This window comes from Pleurodeles waltl, chromosome 12 (assembly GCF_031143425.1).
Source record: "Pleurodeles waltl isolate 20211129_DDA chromosome 12, aPleWal1.hap1.20221129, whole genome shotgun sequence".
NCBI lineage: Eukaryota > Metazoa > Chordata > Amphibia > Caudata > Salamandridae > Pleurodeles > Pleurodeles waltl.
In genome coordinates this window covers 703,422,373-703,449,841 of record NC_090451.1, presented here as the reverse complement: position 1 = coordinate 703,449,841, position 27,469 = coordinate 703,422,373, and the positions used below count along the sequence as shown (strand labels likewise).

The following is a 27,469-nucleotide window of genomic DNA, read 5'->3' as shown; positions in this document are numbered from 1 at the left end:
GCTGTATGAAGCTTTAACCCGTGACACTCGTGTACTGAGAGGGATAGCACTGCTGTATGAAGCTTTAACCCGTGACACTCCCGTACTGAGAGGGATAGCACTGCTGTATGAAGCTTTAACCCGTGACACTCGTGTACTGAGAGGGATAGCACTGCTGTATGAAGCTTTACCCCGTGACACTCGTGTACTGAGAGGGATAGCACTGCTGTATGAAGCTTTAACCCGTGTCACTCGTGTACTGAGAGGGATAGCACTGCTGTATGAAGCTTTAACCCGTGACACTCGTGTACTGAGAGGGATAGCACTGCTGTATGAAGCTTTAACCCGTGACACTCGTGTACTGAGAGGGATAGCACTGCTGTATGAAGCTTTAACCCGTGACACTCGTGTACTGAGAGGGATAGCACTGCTGTATGAAGCTTTAACCCGTGACACTCGTGTACTGAGAGGGATAGCACTGCTGTATGAAGCTTTAACCCGTGACACTCACGTACTGAGAGGGATAGCACTGCTGTATGAAGCTTTAACCCGTGACACTCACGTACTGAGAGGGATAGCACTGCTGTATGAAGCTTTAACCCGTGACACTCGTGTACTGAGAGGGATAGCACTGCTGTATGAAGCTTTAACCCGTGACACTCGTGTACTGAGAGGGATAGCACTGCTGTATGAAGCTTTAACCCGTGACACTCGTGTACTGAGAGGGATAGCACTGCTGTATGAAGCTTTAACCCGTGACACTCGTGTACTGAGAGGGATAGCACTGCTGTATGAAGCTTTACCCCGTGACACTCGTGTACTGAGAGGGATAGCACTGCTGTATGAAGCTTTAACCCGTGACACTCGTGTACTGAGAGGGATAGCACTGCTGTATGAAGCTTTACCCCGTGACACTCGTGTACTGAGAGGGATAGCACTGCTGTATGAAGCTTTAACCCGTGTCACTCGTGTACTGAGAGGGATAGCACTGCTGTATGAAGCTTTAACCCGTGACACTCGTGTACTGAGAGGGATAGCACTGCTGTATGAAGCTTTAACCCGTGACACTCCCGTACTGAGAGGGATAGCACTGCTGTATGAAGCTTTAACCCGTGACACTCGTGTACTGAGAGGGATAGCACTGCTCTGTACAACTTGTAGGCCATCGAGGCCTTCGCGGGGAACACCTGCAGCAAGTGCAGCAACATTTGAAGACAGGGCCACAGACAGACACTCGGGAACAGGGGTGCCAGCATATTTGTTATTCCTCTGATGGTGTCTCTGCTGCCCGCGTGTCTCTGGGAAACAGAAGCCCATTAGCAGGGAGATGCTCCTTTGCAATTGAAATGGTGTATCTGTTTCTAACCTTTTGGGCTGCTTAAACGTCGAGGACAAAATGCGGAAAGTCAAGAGCACAATTTTGTTTTGTATTTTTCTAGCCTGTCAAGTTCACCACAACACATCAACCATTCCTCGATGTCAGCCAACAGCACGTAACATTGTGGTACTTGTATTTCTGCCTTAACGCTTTCCCTCTGAGTTCAGAGTCTTAGAAAGCAAAGTGCTGTGGGCGAAAATAGCAGAACTGGCTGAAGATGTCACACAAGACACGGGGCCACTTGTCTAGTATGTCTCAAAGTAATCTAGGGCACTTCGAAATCTGCTAATTTCACACATAACACCAAAAGTAAACTCTGCTGACATAATTTGCGAAGTTGCTCTCTCTTTCAGGCTATGCTTTAAGACGAGCCTTGTCAATGAAAACGGTTTTGCCTTTTGCATGGTGGAACATTTTATCTGGAGCTTCACAACACCACAAAGGTACAACATGGACAGTATCAGCAGAGCTTTTCCTAACACAAAGAATACCTAGAGAGCAGGTGGCAGGAGAGGCAGGTGCGCTCACACCTCACGCAGGTGCAGTACGGGTGGCGAACTCACTGAAGAGGCAGTGAGAGGAGCTAAAGGACAGTTGTACACTCTCCCTAAACACACACAAACATACAAGCGGCACACACACCTGGCAGAAGGAAACAGAATTACCGTACCTTCATATCCTCTCACTGTCAAACTAGGACAAAAAACAGAACCACACCGGAATAAAAGTGGCCCACGTCAGTGAACGAGAAAGCTAAAATAATCAACCAATCAATCAATCAATCAATCAGTAAATTTCTAAAGCGCGCTACGTACCCGTTAGGGTTTCAAGGCGCTGAGGGGGGGGAGGGAGGGGGGGCTGCTGCTACTGGTCGAAGAGCCAGGTCTTGAGGAGTCTCCTGAAGGTGAGAAGATCCTGGGTCTGTCGCAGGGTGGTCGGGAGGGCTTTCCAGGTCTTGGCGGAGAGATAGGAGAAAGATCTTCCGCCGGATGTCTTGCGTTGGAAGCGGGGAACGATGGCGAGGGCGAGGTTGGCGGAGCGGAGTTGGCGGGAGGGGGATGTAGAAGTTGAGTCTGTTGTTCAGGTAGACAGGTCCGGCGTTGTGGAGCGCCTTGTGTGCGTGGGTGAGGAGCTTAAAGGTGATCCTCTTGTCCACGGGGAGCCAGTGGAGGTCCTTCAGGTGGTGGGAGATGTGGCATCGGCGGGGTACGTTGAGGATCAGGCGGGCGGAGGCGTTTTGGATGCGTTGGAGTCTTTGGTTGTCTTTTGCTGGGATGCCTGTGTAGAGTGCGTTGCCGTAGTCAAGTCTGCTACTGACGAGGGCCTGGGTCACCGTTTTTCTGGTTTCTGTCGGGATCCATTTGTAGATTCTACGGAGCATGCGGAGGGTGTTGTAGCAGGAGGAGGAGACTGCGTTGACCTGTTTGGACATGGTGAGAGCGGAGTCGAGGATGAAGCCAAGGTTGCGTGCGTGGTTGGCTGGTGTTGTGGGGGTCCCAGCGCGGTGGGCCACCAAGAGTTGTCACAGGCCGAGGGGGTGCGTCCGAGGATGAGGACCTCCGTCTTGTCTAAAATAATGGCTAACCCTTGCACACCAGGCCCCTCCTGAACTGGTAAAGTTACACTGTATGGGTATTGTGCACTGCAGAGGAGACTGCATGCATTTGTGTTTATTGAAGCAATGCTTGCAGTAATATCAGGCAAAAACAACACTAAAACTGGGCTACAGGCTGCTACAAAACAGCCCCAATGCTGATCTGTCCGGCCTGGACATTAGGCGTTGCCCGACTGCCCTAAAGGCAAGTCTGACCCTGGTATTTCCTGGTATTTCCACAGGACGATGAAACCCACATACCCAGCGAGCTGTGGTTCATCACATAGCAGTGTAAGCATCTAAGGTACTACTGTTCACTTCCACAGTCTCCCACGTATGGATTCCCTAACTTCGGCCAGGGTATGTCCTTATGTTAACATTTACCTTGAAACGTTGACTCTTTGTTAAATTCCCGGATCTATATTGAAATTGTATGTGGGTAAGCTAAGAATATTTGGGACTGTTTTGTGACTGCCACAGGATTCAAAATGGAAGGTAGGTCAACAGCCCCTGCTTCTATTTTCTGTCAGGAGGTATTGGTACTTCAATATTTCCCCACTACAGCCATCTCACTTCAGATAGTGTGGAAAAGACTGTTTTCAGGGGTTGCTATGCAAGTGCTGTTTTTTCTAGTTCATAAGCAGTGGAAACACCTTCTCTTTACAGCGGAAGCACCTCTTCTTCATAGGACAGAAACAGTGCATCACCCCTCCTTCAGCGGACACATGTAGTTAGGGCACAGGACAGGTACACACCGGGCCGTGCACGTTTTGCTTCCTCACAGAATGATACTGAATGGCAGTGGCAAAGCAAGCTTCCCTCTTTCATAGAAGGTAGCAAGTGCAATCTTCCCTTTCGCACAGGACAGAGGCAGCAGGGCAGACTCCTGCAAGCTTTCAATGGTCAGATAATATGTGCAGTTGAGGTATGGGGCAGATCTCTGGAGTGGTGCTTAACTCACTGATGGGAAGGTGTAAGTGCAAGAGTGTGAATCTGGGAGTTCAGACACTAGTCTCATTTAGTTGCTTTTCCACGTCATCTTCCTGAAAGTCCCAAGTTTTCCACATATTGAGAGTAGCTGTTAAATCGTAGGTGATTTGTATTTGTAGAAGCCAGACCACAGCCTAAGTAATCATGCACTAAAAGAGCGCAGGCGGCAACCTCTTCGAAAAGGGTTTGAGTGTGTGCACCAGCGGCTGTGAAATCCCAGCCTACCCCCAGGTGTAGGTCCATATCGGGCACACGATGCCCACACTTATACCATGACCTGAATGGCCATGATATGCCCAGAATTACCGCCATTATTCCATGGCACTAAAGCATGATGCATCCTCACAATATGACACAAATCACCAGCAATGTGCCAGGGATGGGCACCAACGTGTCATAGATGCCATGACTTGCCATCATTGTGCCAGGGTGCACCTCATCGAGTCGGCATGGTGCCAGACTGGCTGGAGCTAGGCTTGAAAGGCTAAGGCAAAGGGAGTACTGTCTCAGTGCCTTTTCCCACAGATATTGGCACAAACATCACTATAACAATAAAACAGGCTTCTAATGTTTCTCATTGAAACTAGGCAGAATAACTGCTGCCCTTCATAAAACAATAGCACAGTTCAAACACTGCCAATATTAGTGATCAATCAATAGCAAAGCTTCCATATCGCCTGAGTGAAAATCCACCAGGCTACCTGCAACCAAAACAGCATCTTCAGCAGAAGCTAACACGGGGCGTGAATGTTGCACCTGGGCACGCGCACACTGTAGGGAGGGTGCTAAGCTGGCACCAAGGGCAGCTTCCGGTCCAAGTGAGCCACCCATCTACTTCCTCCACTTAGCTCCTGTCCTGGGGTCCTCTCGTCGCTCTCTAGATATCTGGCCCCAGAGACACTACACCTGCCACACTCTAGCCTCCCCTGACTCTGCTGCCCCCTTCCTACCCACAGATCTTGACCAGGCCCTGCACAACGTGAAGAAAGAAGACAAACACAAACAAGTTCAGCACATTAGAATAAAGAGCCAATTTCTCTTTGAATTGTCACCACGCACTAACTAGCTCCAGGGGTGAACAGGGAAGTAAATTCCTGAATGAAAAAAGAATCCAGGAGGCTTTGCCCAGTAGCTCCACCACTGTGTGGTGATGTAATAGTTGGTGTACATCATGAATGCATGTGTTGTACCTTCCGAACCGTCTCATGCATATCATGAGGGTGTGTGTTGTACCATCAGATGAGTCTTGTGTTATCATGAGGGTGTGTGTTGTACCTTCAGATGAGTCTTGTATTATCATGAGTGTGTGTATTGTACCTTCAGATGTGTCTCATGTACATAGTGAGGGTGTGTGTTGTACCTTCAGCTGTGTCCCGGGTACATCGTATGGGTGTGTGTCCTACTATCAAATAAGTCTTATGAACCAACTTTCTTCTTAACATTAAATCTGGCTCTCCTCTTGACCCCGCTCCTCCTGCCGTTTTCTCGCTGGCTTTATATATTATTGTTCCGCCACTAACAAAAATTCTAAATCATTCTTTATCTCTGGGCTCTTTGCCTCAATCTTTTAAGCACGCCATTATCAAACCCCTTTTGAAAAAAACCCAAACTTGATCCCTTTTCTCTGGACAATTACAGACCAATTGCTCTTCTCCCTATCTTAGCAAAGGTCCTAGAAAAACATGTTAATCATCAATTGACCAGCTATCTAGAGAACCAGGAGATCCTGGATCCCTCTCAAATGGGTTTCAGAGCCCAACTCAGTACTGAGTCTGCTCTGTTAGCAGTCACTGAATCTGCCCGGCAACTTCTAGATCAAGGTTATCATGCAGCCATTAGCCTACTTGATCTTAGTGCAGCATTCAATACCGTGGACCATAACCTCCTCTGCCACAGACTCTCTAAGATAGGGATAGGAGGTACTGCTCTTTCTTGGCTCTCTTCTTTACTTACAGGAAGATCGTTTCAAGTTTTAGACCACTCATTTCTGTCAGATATTTATCCTCTGACTAGTGGAGTTCCTCAGGGCTCTTCCTTAAGCCCGACTCTCTTTAATATTTATTTATCCTCCATGGCCAAAGTTGTCTCCCCTCACAACCTCGCAATGGTCACCTATGCTGACGACACCCAGCTAGTAGTATCCCTATCTAGTACTGGGCATTCCTCTTCTGCCAGTCTCTCCCGCTGTTTGATGGACATTGCCAATTGGATGACCCTATCTAAATTGAAATTTAACGATGGAAAATCAGAGGTAATGATTGTGGGTAATGGCTCTCCTTCTGTCCCTTTGACCCTACACTCAGAGGCCTTCAGTAGCCTCCCCCCCCCCAAGGCCCACATCAAAAGCCCTGGTTTTTGGCTTGAGCCCCATTTAGCTATGGAGCTCCAGTCCAAAAAGGTTTCTTCTATGTGCTTTGGTCTTTTAAGATCTCTTAGGAAGATTTTTAATCTTCTACCTCCCATGGCCAGAAGAATCCTCATTCAGGCTCTGATTCTCTCTCGTCTTGATTATGGCAACTCCCTATTTTTCAGCTCTCCGGACTATGTGATAAAAAAGCTTCAAGTTGTACAGAATGCCTCAGCCAGACTGCTCACTAATCTACCCAGACATATTTCTGTGAAGCCAGCTCCTATAGCACTCCATTGGTTGCCCATAAATTAACGTATTCAATTTAAAGCCTTATGTTTGGTCCACAAAGCACTACATAACAAGGGTCCCCTCTTTCTCAGACATCGCTTTTCTGTCCATGTCCCCGCCAGATTTTTGCGTTCTTCCACCTCCCGGCAAGTTTATATAGCACGATTTAAGAGATCCTGGGTGTAGGAAAGTACCATCTTGCCTGGCATGTTACCCCCATTTTTCACTGTATACATGTTGTTTTAGTTGTACGTGTCACTGGGACCCTGTTCACCACGGCCCCAGTGCTCATAAGTGTGCCTGAATGTGTTACCTGTGTAGTGACTAACTGTCTCACTGAGGCTCTGCTAATCAGAACCTCAGTGGTTATGCTCTCTCATTTCTTTCAAATTGTCACTAACAGGCTAGTGACCAATTTTACCAATTTACATTGGCTTACTGGAACACCCTTATAATTCCCTAGTATATGGTACTGAGGTACCCAGGGTATTGGGGTTCCAGGAGATCCCTATGGGCTGCAGCATTTCTTTTGCCACCCATAGGGAGCTCTGACAATTCTTACACAGGCCTGCCACTGCAGCCTGAGTGAAATAACGTCCACGTTATTTCACAGCCATTTTACACTGCACTTATGTAACTTATAAGTCACCTATATGTCTAACCTTTACCTGGTAAAGGTTAGGTGCAAAGTTACTTAGTGTGAGGGCACCCTGGCACTAGCCAAGGTGCCCCCACATTGTTCAGGGCCAATTCCCCGGACTTTGTGAGTGCGGGGACACCATTACACGCGTGCACTACATATAGGTCACTACCTATATGTAGCTTCACCATGGTAACTCCGAATATGGCGATGTAACATGTCTATGATCATGGAATTGCCCCCTCTATACCATCCTGGCATAGTTGGCACAATCCCATGATCCCAGTGGTCTGTAGCACAGACCCTGGTACTGCCAAACTGCCTTTCCTGGGGTTTCACTGCAGCTGCTGCTGCTGCCAACCCCTCAGACAGGCATCTGCCCTCCTGGGGTCCAGCCAGGCCTGGCCCAGGATGGCAGAACAAAGAACTTCCTCTGAGAGAGGGTGTTACACCCTCACCCTTTGGAAAATGGTGTGAAGGCAGGGGAGGAGTAGCCTCCCCCAGCCTCTGGAAATGCTTTCTTGGGCACAGATGTGCCCAATTCTACATAAGCCAGTCTACACCGGTTCAGGGGACCCCTTAGCCCTGCTCTGGCGCGAAACTGGACAAAGGAAAGGGGAGTGACCACTCCCCTGACCTGCACCTCCCCAGGGAGGTGTCCAGAGCTCCTCCAGTGTGCTCCAGACCTCTGCCATCTTGGAAACAGAGGTGCTGCTGGCACACTGGATTGCTCTGAGTGGCCAGTGCCACCAGGTGACGTCAGAGACTCCTTGTGATAGGCTCCTTCAGGTGTTGCTAGCCTATCCTCTCTCCTAAGTAGCCAAACCCTCTTTTCTGGCTATTTAGGGTCTCTGTCTCTGGGGAAACTTTAGATAACGAATGCAAGAGCTCATCCGAGTTCCTCTGCATCTCTCTCTTCACCTTCTGCCAAGGAATCGACTGCTGACCGCGATGGAAGCCTGCAAAACTGCAACATAGTAGCTAAGACGACTACTGCAACTCTGTAACGCTGATCCTGCCGCCTTCTCGACTGTTTTCCTGGTGGTGCATGCTGTGGGGGTAGTCTGCCTCCTCTCTGCACTAGAAGCTCCGAAGAAATCTCCCGTGGGTCGACGGAATCTTCCCCCTGCAACCGCAGGCACCAAAAAGCTGCATTACCGGTCCCTTGGGTCTCCTCTCAGCAGGACGAGCGAGGTCCTTCGAATCCAGCAACTCTGTCCAAGTGACTCCCACAGTCCAGTGACTCTTCAGTCCAAGTTTGGTGGAGGTAAGTCCTTGCCTCACCTCGCTAGACTGCATTGCTGGGAACCGCGACTTTTGCAGCTACTCCGGCCCCTGTGCACTTCCGGCGGAAATCCTTTGTGCACAGCCAAGCCTGGGTCCACGGCACTCTAACCTACATTGCACGACTTTCTAAGTTGGTCTCCGGCGACGTGGGACTCCTTTGTGTAACTTCGGGTGAGCACCGTTTCATGCATCCTCGTAGTGCCTGTTTCTGGCACTTCTCCAGGTGCTACCTGCTGCTGAGAGGGCTCCTTGTCTTGTTCGACGTCCCCTCTACCTCCTGGCGCAATTTGCGACATCCTGGTCCTTCCTGGGCCACAGCAGCGTCCAAAAACGCTAACTGCACGATTTGCAGCTAGCAAGGCTTGTTGGCGTTCTTTTGGCGGGAAAACACTTCTGCACGACTCTCCACGGTGAGAGGGATCCGTCTACCAAAGGGGAAGTCTCTAGCCCTTTTCGTTCCTGCAGAAACCTCAGCTTCTTCTGTCCAGTAGAAGCTTCTTTGCACCCACAGCTGGCATTTCCTGGGCATATGCCCATCTCCGACTTGTTTGTGACTTTTGGACTTGGTCCCCTTGTTCCACAGGTACCCTAGATTGGAAATCCATCGTTGTTGCATTGTTGGTTTGTGTCTTTCCTGCATTATTCCTCTAACACGACTTCTTTGTCCTTAGGGGAACTTTAGTGCACTTTGCACTCACTTTTCAGGGTCTTGGGGAGGGTTATTTTTCTAACTCTCACTATTTTCTAATAGTCCCAGCGACCCTCTACAAGGTCACATAGGTTTGGGGTCCATTCGTGGTTCGCATTCCACTTTTGAAGTATATGGTTTGTGTTGCCCCTATCCCTATGTGTCCCCATTGCATCCTATTGTAACTATACATTGTTTGCACTGTTTTCTAAGACTATACTGCATATTTTTGCTATTGTGTATATATATCTTGTGTATATTTCCTATCCTCTCACTGAGGGTACACTCGGAGATACTTTGGCATATTGTCATAAAAATAAAGTACCTTTATTTTTAGTATAACTGTGTATTGTGTTTTCTTATGATATTGTGCATATGACAATAGGTGGTACTGTAGTAGCTTCACACGTCTCCTAGTTCAGCCTAAGCTGCTCTGCTAAGCTACCATTATCTATCAGCCTAAGCTGCTAGACACTCTATACACTAATAAGGGATAACTGGGCCTGGTGCAAGGTGCAAGTACCCCTTGGTACTCACTACAAGCCAGTCCAGCCTCCTACACTGGGGAGGCAATTCCTTCTCGGTCAAAGGTGCCCGGCTCTAGAACTCCCTCCCTTCAGAGCTTCGTCATGAATCCTCGGAACGTCAGTTTAGGAAGAATCTAAAAACGGTCCTTTTTGTAGCAAACCCTCTGTCCTAATTTTGTTCTCAGGGGTCCTTCACGTACCTTAGGGCTGGGATGCCCTAGGGTAGCTATGCGCTCTATAAAACTAAACTAAACATCATGAGGGTGTGTGTTGTACCATCAGTTGTGTCTCATATACATCGTGAAGGTGAGGGCGTGTGTTGTACCTTCAGATGTGTCTCATTTACCTCATGAGGGTGTGTGTTGTACCATCAGATGTGTCTCATGTACATCATAAGGGTGTGTGTTTTACCATTAGATGTGTCTCGTTACATCATAAGGGAGTATGCTTCAGTCTCAGATGTGTTTCATGTACATCCTGAGGTGGTGTGTTGTTCCTTCAGATGTGTCTTATGTACATCCTGAGGGTGTGTGTTGTACATTCAGATGTGTCTCATGTAAATCACGAGTGTGTGTGTTGTACCATCAGATGTGTCTCATGTACATCATAAGGGTGTGTGTTGCAGCCTCAGCTATGTCTCATGCACATCCTGAGGGTGTGTGTTGTACCATTAGATATGTCTCACGTGCATTGTGAGGGTGAGGGTGTGTGTTGTACCTTCAGATGTGTCTTATGTACCTCATGAGTGTGTGTGTGTTGTACCATCAGATGTGTCTCGTGCACATCATGAGAGTGGGTGTTGTACCATCGGATATGTTTCATGTACATTGTAAGGGTGTGTGTTGTACCTTCAGCTGTGTCCCGTGTACATCATGAGGGTGTGTGTTGTACTATCAGACTTGTCTCATGTTCATCATGAGGATGTGTTGTACCATCAGATGTGTCTCGTGTACAGCATGAAGGTGAGTTTTGTACCATCACATGAGTCTCATTCACATCCTGAGGGTGTATGTTTTGTACCTTCAGATGTGTCTCACGTACATAATGAGGATGGGTTTTGTTCCTTCAGATGCAGTCTTGTACCATCAGATGTGTCTCGTGTACAGCATGAAGGTGAGTCTTGTACCATCAGATGAGTCTCATGCACATCCTGAGTGTGTGTGTTGCACCTTGAGATGTGTCTCAGGTACATAATGATGGTGGGTGTTGTAGCCTCAGATGGAGTCTTCAGATGATGTTGGGTCTTGTAGGTCCAGACTGTGTCTTGTACACAACAAGAATGTGGGTGCTGTAGCCTCTGATGGAGGTCCACCTACACCATAAGGGTGTGTGTTGCAGCCTGAGATATGTCTCATGCACATCCTGAGGGTGTGTCTTGTATCATAAGATGTGACTCATGTATATCATGTATGTTGTACCTTCAGATGTGTCTCGTGTACATCCTGAGGGAGTGTCTTGTACATTCAGATGTGTCTCATGTACATGATGAGGGTGTGTGTTGTTCCTTCAGCTGCGGTCTTGCGTACACCATTAGGGTATGTGTTGTACCTTCAGATGTGTCTCATGCACATCCTGGGGTGTGTGTGGTACCTTCAGATGTGTCTCGTGTACATGATAAGGGTGTGTGTTGTTCCTTCAGATGCAGTCTTGTGTGCATGATGAGGGTATGTGTTGTACCTTCAGATGTGTCTCATGCACATCCTGGGGTGTGTGTTGTACCCACAGATGTTTCTCTCTCATTCAACATACTGAGGGTGTGTTGTACCTTCAGATGTGTCTTGTGTACATGATAAGGGTGTGTGTTGTTCATTCAGATGCGGTCTTGTGTACACCAGGAGGGTATGTGTTGTACCTTCAGATGTGTCTCATGCACATCCTGAGGGTGTATTTTACCTTCGGATGTGTCTTCTGCACATCCGGAGGGTGTGTTGTATCTTCAGATGTGTCTTGTGTACATTATGAGGGTGTGTGTTGTTCCTTCAGATGCGGTCTTGTGTACACCATGAGGGTATGTGTTGTAACATTAGTTGTGTCTCGTGCACATCCTGAGGAGGTGTGCTGTACCTTCAGGTGTGTCTCATGCACATGATAAGGGTGGGTGTTGTAGCCTCAGCTGGAGTCTTCAGGTGACTTGAGGTCTTGTAGGTTAAGATTGTGTCTTGTACATAACATGGGTGTGGGTGTTGTGGCCTCAAGTGGAGGTCCACGTACAGCATGAGGGCGTGTGTTGTACCATCAGATGTGTCTCACGCACATCCTGAGGGTGTGTGTTATGCCTTCAGATGTGTCTTGTGTACATCATGGGGGGGTGTGTTGTTCCTTCAGATGTGTCTCATGCACATCCTGAGGGTGTGTGTTGTACCTTCAGATGTGTCTCGTGTACATTATGAGGGAGTGTGTTGTACCATCAAATGTGTTGCATGTACATCCTGAGTGTGTGTGTTGTACCTTCAGATGTGTCTCGTGTACAACCTGAGGGTGTGTTGTATCATCAGATGTGTCCTGTGCACATCCTAAGCGTGTGTATTGTATATTCAGATGTGTCTCATGTACATGATAAGGGTGTGTGATGTTCCTTCAGACACAGTCTTGTGCACACCATGAGGGTGTATGTTGTACCTTTAGGTGTGTCTCATGCACAACCTGAGGGTGTGTTGTACCTTCAGAAGTGTCTGATGTACATGATGAGGGTGGGTGTTGTAGCTTCAGATGGAGTCTTCAGATGATGTGGGGTTTTGTAGATTCAGATTGTGTTTCGTACACAACATGAGTGCAGGTGTTGTAGCCTCAGGTGGAGGTCTGTGTACACAATGAGGGTGTGTGTTCTGCCATCAGATGTGTCTCATGTACATCCTGAGGGTGTGTGTTGTACCTTCAGATATGTTTCATGTACATCCTGAGGGTGTGTGTTGTACCATCATATGTGTCTCGTGTACATCATGAGGATGTGGGTTGTTCCTTCAGATGTGTCTCATGCACATCCTGAGGGTGTGTGTGGTACCTTCAGATGTGTCTTGTGTACATTATGAGGGAGTGTGTTGTACCATCAACTGTGTCGCGTGTACATCCTGAGTGTGTGTGTTGTACCTTCAGATGTGTCTCATGTGCAACCTGAGGGTGTGTTGTATCATCAGATGTGTCTCGTGCACATCCTGAGTGTGTGTATTATATATTCAGATGTGTCTCATGTACATGATGAGGGTGTGTGTTGTTCCTTCAGATGCAGTCTTGTGTGCATGATGAGGGTATGTGTTGTACCTTCAGATTTGTCTCATGCACATCCTGGGGTGTGTGTTGTACCCACAGATGTTTCTCTCTCATTCAACATCCTGAGGGTGTGTTGTACCTTCAGATGTGTCTCGTGTACATGATAAGGGTGTGTGTTGTTCATTCAGATGCGGTCTTATGTACACCAGGAGGGTATGTGTTGTACCTTCAGATGTGTCTCATGCACATCCTGAGGGTGTATTTTACCTTCGGATGTGTCTTCTGCACATCCGGAGGGTGTGTTGTACCTTCAGATGTGTCTTGTGTAGATTATGAGGGTGTGTGTTGTTCCTTCAGATGCGGTCTTGTGTACACCATGAGGGTATGTGTTGTACCTTTAGTTGTGTCTCGTGCACATCCTGAGGATGTGTGCTGTACCTTCAGGTGTGTCTCATGCACATGATAAGGGTGGGTGTTGTAGCCTCAGCTGGAGTCTTCAGGTGACTTGAGGTCTTGTAGGTTAAGATTGTGTCTTGTACACAACATGGGTGTGGGTGTTGTGGCCTCAGGTGGAGGTCCACGTACAGCATGAGGGCGTGTGTTGTTCCATCAGATATGTCTCACGCACATCCTGAGGGTGGGTGTTATGCCTTCAGAAGGGTCTTGTGTACATCATGGGGGTGTGTGTTGTTCCTTCAGATGTGTGTCATGCACATCCTGAGGGTGTGTGTTGTACCTTCAGATGTGTCTCGTGTACAACCTGAGGGTGTGTTGTTTCATCAGATGTGTCCTGTGCACATCCTAAGCGTGTGTATTGTATATTCAGATGTGTCTCATGTACATGATAAGGGTGTGTGATGTTCCTTCAGACACAGTCTTGTGCACACCATGAGGGTGTATGTTGTACCTTTAGGTGTGTCTCATGCACAACCTGAGGGTGTGTTGTACCTTCAGAAGTGTCTGATGTACATGATGAGGGTGGGTGTTGTAGCTTCAGATGGAGTCTTCAGATGATGTGGGGTTTTGTAGATTCAGATTGTGTTTCGTACACAACATGAGTGCAGGTGTTGTAGCCTCAGGTGGAGGTCTGTGTACACAATGAGGGTGTGTGTTCTGCCATCAGATGTGTCTCATGTACATCCCGAGGGTGTGTGTTGTACCTTCAGATATGTTTCATGTACATCCTGAGGGTGTGTGTTGTACCATCATATGTGTCTCGTGTACATCATGAGGATGTGGGTTGTTCCTTCAGATGTGTCTCATGCACATCCTGAGGGTGTGTGTGGTACCTTCAGATGTGTCTTGTGTACATTATGAGGGAGTGTGTTGTACCATCAAATGTGTCGCGTGTACATCCTGAGTGTGTGTGTTGTACCTTCAGATGTGTCTCATGTGCAACCTGAGGGTGTGTTGTATCATCAGATGTGTCTCGTGCACATCCTGAGTGTGTGTATTATATATTCAGATGTGTCTCATGTACATGATGAGGGTGTGTGTTGTTCCTTCAGATGCAGTCTTGTGTGCATGATGAGGGTATGTGTTGTACCTTCAGATGTGTCTCATGCACATCCTGGGGTGTGTGTTGTACCCACAGATGTTTCTCTCTCATTCAACATCCTGAGGGTGTGTTGTACCTTCAGATGTGTCTCGTGTACATGATAAGGGTGTGTGTTGTTCATTCAGATGCGGTCTTGTGTACACCAGTAGGGTATGTGTTGTACCTTCAGATGTGTCTCATGCACATCCTGAGGGTGTATTTTACCTTCGGATGTGTCTTCTGCACATCCGGAGGGTGTGTTGTACCTTCAGATGTGTCTTGTGTACATTATGAGGGTGTGTGTTGTTCCTTCAGATGCGGTCTTGTGTACACCATGAGGGTATGTGTTGTACCTTTAGTTGTGTCTCGTGCACATCCTGAGGATGTGTGCTGTACCTTCAGGTGTATCTCATGCACATGATAAGGGTGGGTGTTGTAGCCTCAGCTGGAGTCTTCAGGTGACTTGAGGTCTTGTAGGTTAAGATTGTGTCTTGTACACAACATGGGTGTGGGTGTTGTGGCCTCAGGTGGAGGTCCACGTACAGCATGAGGGCGTGTGTTGTACCATCAGATATGTCTCACGCACATCCTGAGGGTGGGTGTTATGCCTTCAGAAGGGTCTTGTGTACATCATGGGGGTGTGTGTTGTTCCTTCAGATGTGTGTCATGCACATCCTGAGGGTGTGTGTTGTACCTTCAGATGTGTCTCGTGTACATTATGAGGGAGTGTGTTGTACCATCAAATGTGTTGCATGTACATCCTGAGTGTGTGTGTTGTACCTTCAGATGTGTCTCATGTACAACCTGAGGGTGTGTTGTATCATCAGATGTGTCTTGTGCACATCCTAAGTGTGTGTATTGTATATTCAGATGTGTCTCATGTACATGATGAGGGTGTGTGATGTTCCTTCAGATACAGTCTTGTGTACACCATGAGGGTGTATGTTGTACCTTTAGGTGTGTCTCATGCACATCCTGAGGGTGTGTTGTACCTTCAGACGTGTCTGATGTACATGATGAGGGTGGGTGTTGTAGCTTCAGATGGAGTCTTCAGATGATGTGGGGTTTTGTAGATTCAGATTGTGTCTCGTACACAACATGAGTGCAGGTGTTGTAGCCTCAGGTGGAGGTCTGTGTACACAATGAGGGTGTGTGTTCTGCCATCAGATGTGTCTCATGTACATCCTGAGGGTGTGTGTTGTACCTTCAGATATGTCTCATGTACATCCTGAGTGTGTGTGTTGTACCATCAGATGTGTCTTGTGTACTCCTGAGGGTGAGTATTGCGCCATCAGATGTCTCTCGTGCACATTCTGAGGGTGTGTGTTGTACCTTCAGATATGTTTCATGTACATCCTGAGTGTGTGTGTTGTACCATCATATGTGTCTCGTGTACATCATGAGGATGTGGGTTGTTCCTTCAGATGTGTCTCATGCACATCCTGAGGGTGTGTGTGGTACCTTCACATGTGTCTTGTGTACATTATGAAGGAGTGTGTTGTACCATCAAATGTGTCGCGTGTACATCCTGAGTGTGTGTGTTGTACCTTAAGATGTATCTCATGTACAACCTGAGGGTGTGTTGTATCATCAGATGTGTCTCGTGCACATCCTAAGTGTGTGTATTGTATATTCAGATGTGTCTCATGTACATGATGAGGGTGTGTGATGTTCCTTCAGATACAGTCTTGTGTACACCATGAGGGTGTATGTTGTACCTTTAGGTGTGTCTCATGCACATCCTGAGGGTGTGTTGTACCTTCAGACGTGTCTGATGTACATGATGAGGGTGGGTGTTGTAGCTTCAGATGGAGTCTTCAGATGATGTGGGGTTTTGTAGATTCAGATTGTGTCTCGTACACAACATGAGTGCAGGTGTTGTAGCCTCAGGTGGAGGTCTGTGTACACAATGAGGGTGTGTGTTCTGCCATCAGATGTGTCTCATGTACATCCTGAGGGTGTGTGTTGTACCTTCAGATATGTCTCATGTACATCCTGAGTGTGTGTGTTGTACCATCAGATGTGTCTTGTGTACTCCTGAGGGTGAGTATTGCGCCATCAGATGTCTCTCGTGCACATTCTGAGGGTGTGTGTTGTACCTTCAGATATGTTTCATGTACATCCTGAGGGTGTGTGTTGTACCATCATATGTGTCTCGTGTACATCATGAGGATGTGGGTTGTTCCTTCAGATGTGTCTCATGCACATCCTGAGGGTGTGTGTGGTACCTTCACATGTGTCTTGTGTACATTATGAAGGAGTGTGTTGTACCATCAAATGTGTCGCGTGTACATCCTGAGTGTGTGTGTTGTACCTTAAGATGTATCTCATGTACAACCTGAGGGTGTGTTGTATCATCAGATGTGTCTCGTGCACATCCTGAGTGTGTGTATTGTATATTCAGATGTGTCTCATGTACATGATGAGGGTGTGTGTTGTTCCTTCAGACACAGTCTTGTGTACACCATGAGGGTGTGTGTTGTACCTTTAGATGTGTCTCATGCACATCCTGAGGGTGTGTTGTACCTTCAGATGTGTCTCATGTACATGATGAGGGTGGGTGTTGTAACTTCAGATGGCGTCTTCAGATGATGTGGGGTTTTGCAGATTCAGACTGTGTCTTGTAGACAACATGAGTGCAGGTGTTGTAGCCTCAGGTGGAGGTCCGTGTACACCATGAGGGTGTGTGTTCTACCATCAGATGTGTCTCATGTACATCCTGAGGGTGTGTGTTGTACCTACAGATATGTCTCATGTACATCCTGAGTGTGTGTGTTGTACCATCAGATGTGTCTCGTGTACATCCTGAGGGTGTGTGTTGTACCTTCAGATATGTCTCCTGTACATCCTGACGGTGTGTGTTGTACCATCATATGTGTTTCCTGTACATCCTGAGGGTGTGTGTTGTACCTTCAGATATGTCTCCTGTACATCCTGACGGTGTGTGTTGTACCTTCAGATGTGTCTCATGCACATCCTGGGGTGTGTGTTGTACCCACAGATGTTTCTCTCTCATTCAACATCCTGAGGGTGTGTTGTACCTTCAGATGTGTCTCGTGTACATGATAAGGGTGTGTGTTGTTCATTCAGATGCGGTCTTGTGTACACCAGTAGGGTATGTGTTGTACCTTCAGATGTGTCTCATGCACATCCTGAGGGTGTATTTTACCTTCGGATGTGTCTTCTGCACATCCGGAGGGTGTGTTGTACCTTCAGATGTGTCTTGTGTACATTATGAGGGTGTGTGTTGTTCCTTCAGATGCGGTCTTGTGTACACCATGAGGGTATGTGTTGTACCTTTAGTTGTGTCTCGTGCACATCCTGAGGATGTGTGCTGTACCTTCAGGTGTATCTCATGCACATGATAAGGGTGGGTGTTGTAGCCTCAGCTGGAGTCTTCAGGTGACTTGAGGTCTTGTAGGTTAAGATTGTGTCTTGTACACAACATGGGTGTGGGTGTTGTGGCCTCAGGTGGAGGTCCACGTACAGCATGAGGGCGTGTGTTGTACCATCAGATATGTCTCACGCACATCCTGAGGGTGGGTGTTATGCCTTCAGAAGGGTCTTGTGTACATCATGGGGGTGTGTGTTGTTCCTTCAGATGTGTGTCATGCACATCCTGAGGGTGTGTGTTGTACCTTCAGATGTGTCTCGTGTACATTATGAGGGAGTGTGTTGTACCATCAAATGTGTTGCATGTACATCCTGAGTGTGTGTGTTGTACCTTCAGATGTGTCTCATGTACAACCTGAGGGTGTGTTGTATCATCAGATGTGTCTTGTGCACATCCTAGGTGTGTGTATTGTATATTCAGATGTGTCTCATGTACATGATGAGGGTGTGTGATGTTCCTTCAGATACAGTCTTGTGTACACCATGAGGGTGTATGTTGTACCTTTAGGTGTGTCTCATGCACATCCTGAGGGTGTGTTGTACCTTCAGACGTGTCTGATGTACATGATGAGGGTGGGTGTTGTAGCTTCAGATGGAGTCTTCAGATGATGTGGGGTTTTGTAGATTCAGATTGTGTCTCGTACACAACATGAGTGCAGGTGTTGTAGCCTCAGGTGGAGGTCTGTGTACACAATGAGGGTGTGTGTTCTGCCATCAGATGTGTCTCATGTACATCCTGAGGGTGTGTGTTGTACCTTCAGATATGTCTCATGTACATCCTGAGTGTGTGTGTTGTACCATCAGATGTGTCTTGTGTACTCCTGAGGGTGAGTATTGCGCCATCAGATGTCTCTCGTGCACATTCTGAGGGTGTGTGTTGTACCTTCAGATATGTTTCATGTACATCCTGAGTGTGTGTGTTGTACCATCATATGTGTCTCGTGTACATCATGAGGATGTGGGTTGTTCCTTCAGATGTGTCTCATGCACATCCTGAGGGTGTGTGTGGTACCTTCACATGTGTCTTGTGTACATTATGAAGGAGTGTGTTGTACCATCAAATGTGTCGCGTGTACATCCTGAGTGTGTGTGTTGTACCTTAAGATGTATCTCATGTACAACCTGAGGGTGTGTTGTATCATCAGATGTGTCTCGTGCACATCCTAAGTGTGTGTATTGTATATTCAGATGTGTCTCATGTACATGATGAGGGTGTGTGATGTTCCTTCAGATACAGTCTTGTGTACACCATGAGGGTGTATGTTGTACCTTTAGGTGTGTCTCATGCACATCCTGAGGGTGTGTTGTACCTTCAGACGTGTCTGATGTACATGATGAGGGTGGGTGTTGTAGCTTCAGATGGAGTCTTCAGATGATGTGGGGTTTTGTAGATTCAGATTGTGTCTCGTACACAACATGAGTGCAGGTGTTGTAGCCTCAGGTGGAGGTCTGTGTACACAATGAGGGTGTGTGTTCTGCCATCAGATGTGTCTCATGTACATCCTGAGGGTGTGTGTTGTACCTTCAGATATGTCTCATGTACATCCTGAGTGTGTGTGTTGTACCATCAGATGTGTCTTGTGTACTCCTGAGGGTGAGTATTGCGCCATCAGATGTCTCTCGTGCACATTCTGAGGGTGTGTGTTGTACCTTCAGATATGTTTCATGTACATCCTGAGGGTGTGTGTTGTACCATCATATGTGTCTCGTGTACATCATGAGGATGTGGGTTGTTCCTTCAGATGTGTCTCATGCACATCCTGAGGGTGTGTGTGGTACCTTCACATGTGTCTTGTGTACATTATGAAGGAGTGTGTTGTACCATCAAATGTGTCGCGTGTACATCCTGAGTGTGTGTGTTGTACCTTAAGATGTATCTCATGTACAACCTGAGGGTGTGTTGTATCATCAGATGTGTCTCGTGCACATCCTGAGTGTGTGTATTGTATATTCAGATGTGTCTCATGTACATGATGAGGGTGTGTGTTGTTCCTTCAGACACAGTCTTGTGTACACCATGAGGGTGTGTGTTGTACCTTTAGATGTGTCTCATGCACATCCTGAGGGTGTGTTGTACCTTCAGATGTGTCTCATGTACATGATGAGGGTGGGTGTTGTAACTTCAGATGGCGTCTTCAGATGATGTGGGGTTTTGCAGATTCAGACTGTGTCTTGTAGACAACATGAGTGCAGGTGTTGTAGCCTCAGGTGGAGGTCCGTGTACACCATGAGGGTGTGTGTTCTACCATCAGATGTGTCTCATGTACATCCTGAGGGTGTGTGTTGTACCTACAGATATGTCTCATGTACATCCTGAGTGTGTGTGTTGTACCATCAGATGTGTCTCGTGTACATCCTGAGGGTGTGTGTTGTACCTTCAGATATGTCTCCTGTACATCCTGACGGTGTGTGTTGTACCATCATATGTGTTTCCTGTACATCCTGAGGGTGTGTGTTGTACCTTCAGATATGTCTCCTGTACATCCTGACGGTGTGTGTTGTACCTTCAGATATGTCTCATGTACATCCTGAGGATGTGTGCTGTACCTTCCGCTGCATCCCATGTACATGATGAGGGTGGGTGTTGTACCTTCCGCTGCGTCTCATGTACATGATGAGGGTGGATGTTGTACCTTCCGCTGCGTCTCATGTACATGACGAGGGTGGGTGTTGTACCATCATATGTGTCTCCTGTACATCCTGAGGGTGTGTATTGTACCATCATATGTGTCTCCTGTACATCCTGAGGGTGTGTGTTGTACCTTCAGATATGTCTCATGTACATCCTGAGGATGTGTGCTGTACCTTCCGCTGCATCCCATGTACATAATGAGGGTGGGTGTTGTACCTTCCGCTGCGTCTCATGTACATGACGAGGGTGGGTGTTGTACCGTCTCCTCTACACCCTGAGGTCGGTGTTAGCCTCTCAGACTGAGTCTCAGGTACAGCATGAGGGTGGGTATTGTGGCTTTAGCTGGGGGGGGTCTCCTGTAGGTCATGTGGGGGTACTCTAGCCTCAAATGGAGTATTTAGTGCCTCACAGGGGTGTGAGTTGCAGCCTCAAGTAGTGTGGCGTACACCAGTTCGAGATGAGCTAATGCTAACACTGTCACGTGTGACCTTGGGCTTTCACTTAATAACCCATGGTGCATTATGGGACATGTAGTTTTGGCTTTCTTCAATTGAACCAACTGGACTGACACAATAATTTGTAACAGAAAAGCACAGGCCTGGGAACCTGACGTCCTGACGACACGGAGCGAGGCAGAGCTCGTAGGAGCAGGCCTACAAATAATTGAGTGGAAGCGCTTAGAGGCACATGCTGAGGTCGCTGCCCTTGAAGTGCGACCCACCCTGGTTATGGAAGTGAAGCACCTCCCACCACCGCAAGCTTCGGGTGTTAGTCACTCTGAGGTGAGAGAGTGAGGCAGGCCCGGTGCCACATACCTCACATTCCTGCAGCCTGGAGGCAGAAATCTCTCTAATACCGAGCTCCTGCGAGCACGTAATCTCTCTCCCGACTCCAAGTAACGTGTAGGGTGGAAACATCCACCCAGCCAGGTGAAGGGACAGAATGCGTGGTGGAGCGAGGGAGAGAAGGCATGGTGGAGGAGGGCGAGGTGCAGGAGAGGGGGAGTATGACCAGTGAGGGCGAGGTGGATAATAAAAAATGCAGTTTCAGGGCTAAGACTGGGGAAGAGTTTTCTCTTCCATGAAGCGGAGGGGCAGTTTCCTGGAGGTGGTTTCTTCCCTCCACTTCAGGAGGCCACCTCCGGTTACCCACCAGGCCAGACCCATCAGCTATGTCAGACCTCTTCCACAGGTTTCGGAGGCCCCCTGAAGCACCCGGGCCTCCGGAAGCTGCCAGAACCAGCCGAGCAGGTCTGCAGGACAGGTGAGCTGAGCCCTAGCCCGCGGCACCGAGGGCCCGAAAACAACCCCAGCCTTCACCCTCTGCTACACTTAATGTAGTCAGTGCTTAATTTGTGCTTGTGGTTTCCCGTGCTGAGCCCCGGCACTTATTTTTGAGGGCCGGGGTTTATTCTTCGACCTGAAGCATTTGCTGCGTGCAAAAGACAGGATGGGAAAGACGGAGGAAGGGAAAAACGAAAATGCGTCACAGTGGGAGAAAGTAGAAAGCTGCAAGAGTGAGCTGAAGGGGCAGGGAGTGGTTTTAAATGGATTGAAGAGGATCGAGGTGTCTTCAGGATTACGCTGCCTCAGTATTCCCTGCTCGCATAATTAATTGCAGCAGACGCATGTTTACGAGAAGGGTTTTGGGCACCGCACGTCTTTATTTACAAATTAAGCACTGAATGTAGTCATTATAGCGCAAACCTACCAACTAAGGTAACAAAGCGCTGTACAGAAGGGAGTTCATCGCCTCTCAACGGATGAAACTCACCTGGCAGGCGAATGCCTCTCTCAGAATGAATTATCAATACACCCAAGTGTTCACGTGGATTTGGGTTAAATGACAAAAGGGGCACACATTCACGTGGAACTCATTTTTCATATCTTATAAAAAGAATCCGGCAAAAAAATATTTTGCCAAAGAATAAATCATAGAAAATGAATTCCTTTGAACAGTGTATGAATCTGTAGACAGAGATCTGTCATTCAACTAGTGCTTGATAAATACATGAATATTTATTGAACATTTCCACAAAAATCCAGTTAAATTAGAGCATTTTAGAGAAAAGGCTCCCCCAGTGCAAAAGAAAACACCAAAATAAACAAAACTCAAGAAAATTCAAAATTATTTAGGACATTGAATGATAAGTGCATACATGTATTCAAAGACAGCCTTCTAGAAGTTCGTACTTTAACATATATATTATAATAACACAGATATAAGGCACGAGGTCTGTCTTGTTGGTTGTCAATGACGTTTGGAGCCTCGTCATGGATGTTAGGGTCTCATCAGGACATAAAAATAACCTGGGGAATGGTTGCAATACAGGGACTGCAGCATGTCACTATGGCCAAAGGTTACTGAGTCAAAATTTCAAGAATTGGAATCAAACTCAGTGCCTAAAGGGAACAAGGGCCCTTATCCTGTGACTGGCAACTTTATCGCCAAGGCAATCCTTATCCTTGGATATGCCAGACCTCCTTGGGAGCTGCATCAATATTATCTTAAGTACAGGTTGTTGTATCCAACTAACCAACAAGTGAGACCTTGTGCCTTATTTCTGTGTTTATTATAATATATATATCTGACAGAGACTTCTAGTTGCAGATTCCTTACCTTAAAATTTCCCCAGGCGTCAGACTGGATCCAGAGATTTTTCTTTGAGCAGTACCCCTGCGCTCTGTTAGGTGGCGTCGGTCGACTCTGCGGGCGTCGTTGGCGTCGTGTTCGCCGTGATGACGTCGGGGTCCTATATAGGCGCCACCCCGGTGCGCTGACGTCAGTTCTTTTCTTTCCGCGCCAGCCTACGCGCAGATCCGGAGAGAGCTACCTCAGTAATTTTTTGACTACGTTGACACTTTTATCGAAGTTTTTTGACAAGTTTGTGGATTCGTTGAGGGATGTCCCGTCTGGCAGGTCACAATGAAGCCCATCTGGCAGGTCACTGCCTCTATTAGGATGAAGCCCATCTGGCAGATCACTGCCTCTCCCAGGATGACACGCACCTGTCGGGCCATTGCCTCTCTCAGGATGAAGCCGCCTGATAGGTCACTACCTCGCTGAGGATACAGCCCACCTTGGAAGTCACTGCCTCTTTCAGGATGGCTGAGGGTCAAAGCTGCTGTCCCAGAGTCTGCAGAGCAGCAGCACATGGAGTTTACAGGATGTAGTCTTTGCAGGTTGTGCTTTCGTAAGTAAGGTTTTGGTGCTGTTACAATTTAGAGATGTGAAAGAGGACCAGTGATGGAGAGATGCCCAGAGGGGACAGGAAGGCCAGACATTTTGAACACCGGTTTGAGACTTTCTGGAGTAAATATCAGGAATTCAGTTATGTTGCTGATTAGTTTTGGAAAAACAAACTCATCGATTTTTTTTGCCTTTCTTGGGGGATTTGTAAGATGGCTGTTTTGGATGGTTAGAGACACTGAGGTAGACCCAGTCCTTGATGTTAGCTGGTGGGTGCAGAAGGGGCCCACTAGCACTCGTTCTGGGTGGTCTAGACGTTGGTCCCAGTCCCATTCACTCTGTCACTGGAACCAAGCTATACTTGGCTGATGACCTTAACTAGGATGAAACCGATCCTGGTGTGCTTATGTTCTAGTTCAGGAAGGACATGACCTAGCAATTTGGGCTGGATTGTTCCTTTGGAGCAAGGTCACGACTGATCTGCATATGGCTGGGTTCAAACTGAGGTGGCACGATGTGCAAATTAATGAAGGAATGTAATTACTTAGTGTTTGAGATTAATTCAACCATTCCATCCATTACTTTGTATATCCTTTAGTGAGTTTCTTTTCCATAATCAGACGTTAACCCGGAGGAAGGGAGAAAAAAACACAAAAGGGGGAATGAAAAATGAAGAGAAAGACGGCAAGGAGTGTCTGGTACTGAATGAATCAACACAAGGTGGAAACAAAGCTACGCAGCATTGGTAGTCAGTAACCCTGACATTCTAAGGGACTGGTGGCACACTTATAAGGAAGACTTTGGGCAGAGGCACATAATCTTGTACAAATTAAGCTCTGGTATACCTGCGCACAGTTAGCTTTTTGATATTTAGAAATTGTCTTGATTTATACTATGGTGCCTTGAAGCTTCATACATAGATTGAACAGGGAGGGCGAGAGGATTCAGCCTTGCTGGACACAACAATGTGGGGGGTGTTGAAGATCTGAAGGTGACCCTTTTCACAAATTATGACCTTGACGACAGAGAGAAGTGAAGCTTTTCCTTCTATCCCTGTTATAAGTGACAGAGTGTTTGGCAGAGAGCTGAGGTCACTGGTGTCTAATGTCGCGGAGACATCCAGTAGAAAGAGTAGACAGGTGCCATCTTTGTTCAGGTTCTCCCTGTGTTGCCGTCTTTGCTCTACCAGTGGGATGGAGTGCGCATTGAAAGTTATTCAGAAGGCTGCTGGGTGATGAGGGCAGTTAATTGCAACATTGTTCCAATAATTCCACTAAATAGAGGAGCTTGGACACTAGTCTGAAGTTTTGTAAGTTTCCTGAAACAAGGCTGGGTTTCTTGATCAGCAGGGCGGTCAGACCAGAAGCACTCAGCCTGGTGGGTAAACCGCGCACCTAACACCGCCCAGTGTGGCGAGTACGACAACAGCACTTGGACCTGATTTAGAGTTTGGCGGATGGGATTACTCCATCACAACGGATATTCCGTCCACCGTATTACAATCTCATTATGTGCAATGGAGATCGTAATACAGTGGACGGGATATCTGTCACGTTTGTGATGGAGTATACCCTCCGCTAAGATCTGAATCAGGCCTTTAATCAGTCAGCCCCGGTGGCACAGTACACTGCTCCAGCACTGCTTCTGAATCAGTGTACCTTGTTAGTCACTCCACTGCACAGTGAGGCAAGGTGGCACTCTATATCGTACTGTCACACTGCAGTGTCTGTCGGTCATGGTGGTACACTACACTGTCCACCACACTGCTGCATCTGTCAGGTTCAGTGGCACTCTACATTGTAACGTCACACCTCTGCGTCTGTCGGCCTCAGAGGAACCCAACACTGTATCGTTCCACTGATCCCTGTGAGCCATTGTGTGACTCTGCTTGTGAGTATGTGTGCCTTGGGTGCCACACTACTGCACAGAGTGCCATGGTGGGACACTACACTGCATCACCACACTGCTGTGTATGCTGGTGAAGGTGGAGCTCTTCTCAATAAGTTTCACCAAGATGCCACACTACTGCACAGAGTGCTGTGGTGGGTCACTACACTGAAACACCACACTGCTGTGTATGCTGGTGAAGGTGGAGCTCTTCTCAATAAGTTTCACCAAGATGCCACACTACTGCACAGAGTGCTGTGGTGGGACACTACACTGTAACACCACACTGCTGTGTATGCTGGCGAAGGTGGAGCTCTTCTCAATAAGTTTCACCAAGATGCCACACTACTGCACAGAGTGCTGTGGTGGGACACTACACTGAAACACCACACTGCTGCATCAATTGGCCCACAGTGGTACACTACACTGCACCGCCATACTGCTGTGTCAGTCCTCCACGGTGGTACACTACACTGTACAGACAGACTGCTGTGTTAGTCGGCCCACGGTGGTACACTTTACTGTACTGCAAAACCTATGTCACCCCCAGAAAACAGTTCTTTACTCTGCAGCACGGTTCATCTACATGGCCAAAAGAAATGACCATATCGCCCCCATGTTGATCACATTCCAATAGCTGCCAATTGAAGCCAAGACTATTTACAAGATTGCCAGCATCACCCATAAGACCCTACACACATCCACTCCCCCTTTCAGACAACCTAAAGTTATCAGGCGGCTTCAGACCATCGTAAACACCCAGTAATGGGATTTGAACCCCCGTCTTTTAAAAGAGAAACACTGATGACACAAACCTTCTCAGGAAGTACAACCATAATCTGGAATTCACCATCTCCAAATCTGCGCACAAGTACCTCACTGGCGACTTTCAAAATGCACCTCAAAGCCCTTCTCTTCCAACGGTACGTTAGCTAAAACACTGTAATCAACTCTTGGCACAAACCTCTACACTACCTCAACCTTTTTATGGCCCTATATACTCCTTACAGCTTGTTCACAGTCTGTTTTATGGAATGATATACCTTGTTATATTTTCGACCTTTGTAATTACTTCTAGGTGTGTTGTCTATCCTAAGCCATCTTAAACCATGAGGCGGGATAGTGTGTGTTGTGGATGCCCTAGAAAGAGCTGGAGGTGGCCTAACGGGGCAGGGGCACGCGAGGCATCCAGCGACAAGAAGGGGGGGGCGAAGAGATTGCAGAGGTGTCTGGTGTAGACCCATGTTGCACAGGCAACGTGCAGCACGAGCAAGGAACACTGTAAGGCGCAGTAGGGGTGGCACAGTCACGGTGGCACTGTGGCTGAAGGGGTGCATGGCATTTTAAGGACAAAGCGGGACAGGGAGAAGCAAAGTAGGGGAGACAAGTGGGAGAGAATGGGGGGGTACCCCAAAGAGAGTAGAAAGGACTGCTAAGAGTGACGATAAAAGGAAAAAGCAAGGTCAACAGAGGAAGTAAACATGCTTAGGAGGTGGGGGGGGGAGGGGGGAGGTCTGTCGGAGGGCTCAAAGCGAATCCATGAAGCACACAGTCCAGTGTTGTTGCACAAGAATTCCAGTGGATCCAGGGAGACAAGAGGGCACATGCCAAAAAAAGCACAAAGAAGAAGGGGGCACACGGAGGAAAGGGGGCAGAATGAGGAAAGGGGCACAGACAGGCCAGGGGGCACTAAAGGCACCGTCTGCAATGCAAGGCTCCAGACACACACCCATGCATACAAAGGCACATACACGAACACATGCACAATAGGCAGCAGCTCAGGCACACAGACATTACTATCCAGCCAATCTTCTCTTGTTCTTGACCTGAACCTCCTTGAACCTCTTTGCCTAGGCAGTGTCACATTCCTCTTAGTATTGCATGCCAGGAGGCGAGAACAATG

The 27,469-nt window shown here is 47.6% G+C and overlaps 1 protein-coding gene across 2 annotated transcripts in view; it reads right to left on the bottom strand.

Annotated features, from left to right (window-relative positions):
- The window catches only part of TSC22D4 (TSC22 domain family member 4), a 352,090-nt gene that overhangs the window by 121,071 nt on the left and 203,550 nt on the right, over positions 1-27,469 (bottom strand). The gene's annotated exons all lie outside the window — the stretch shown is intronic.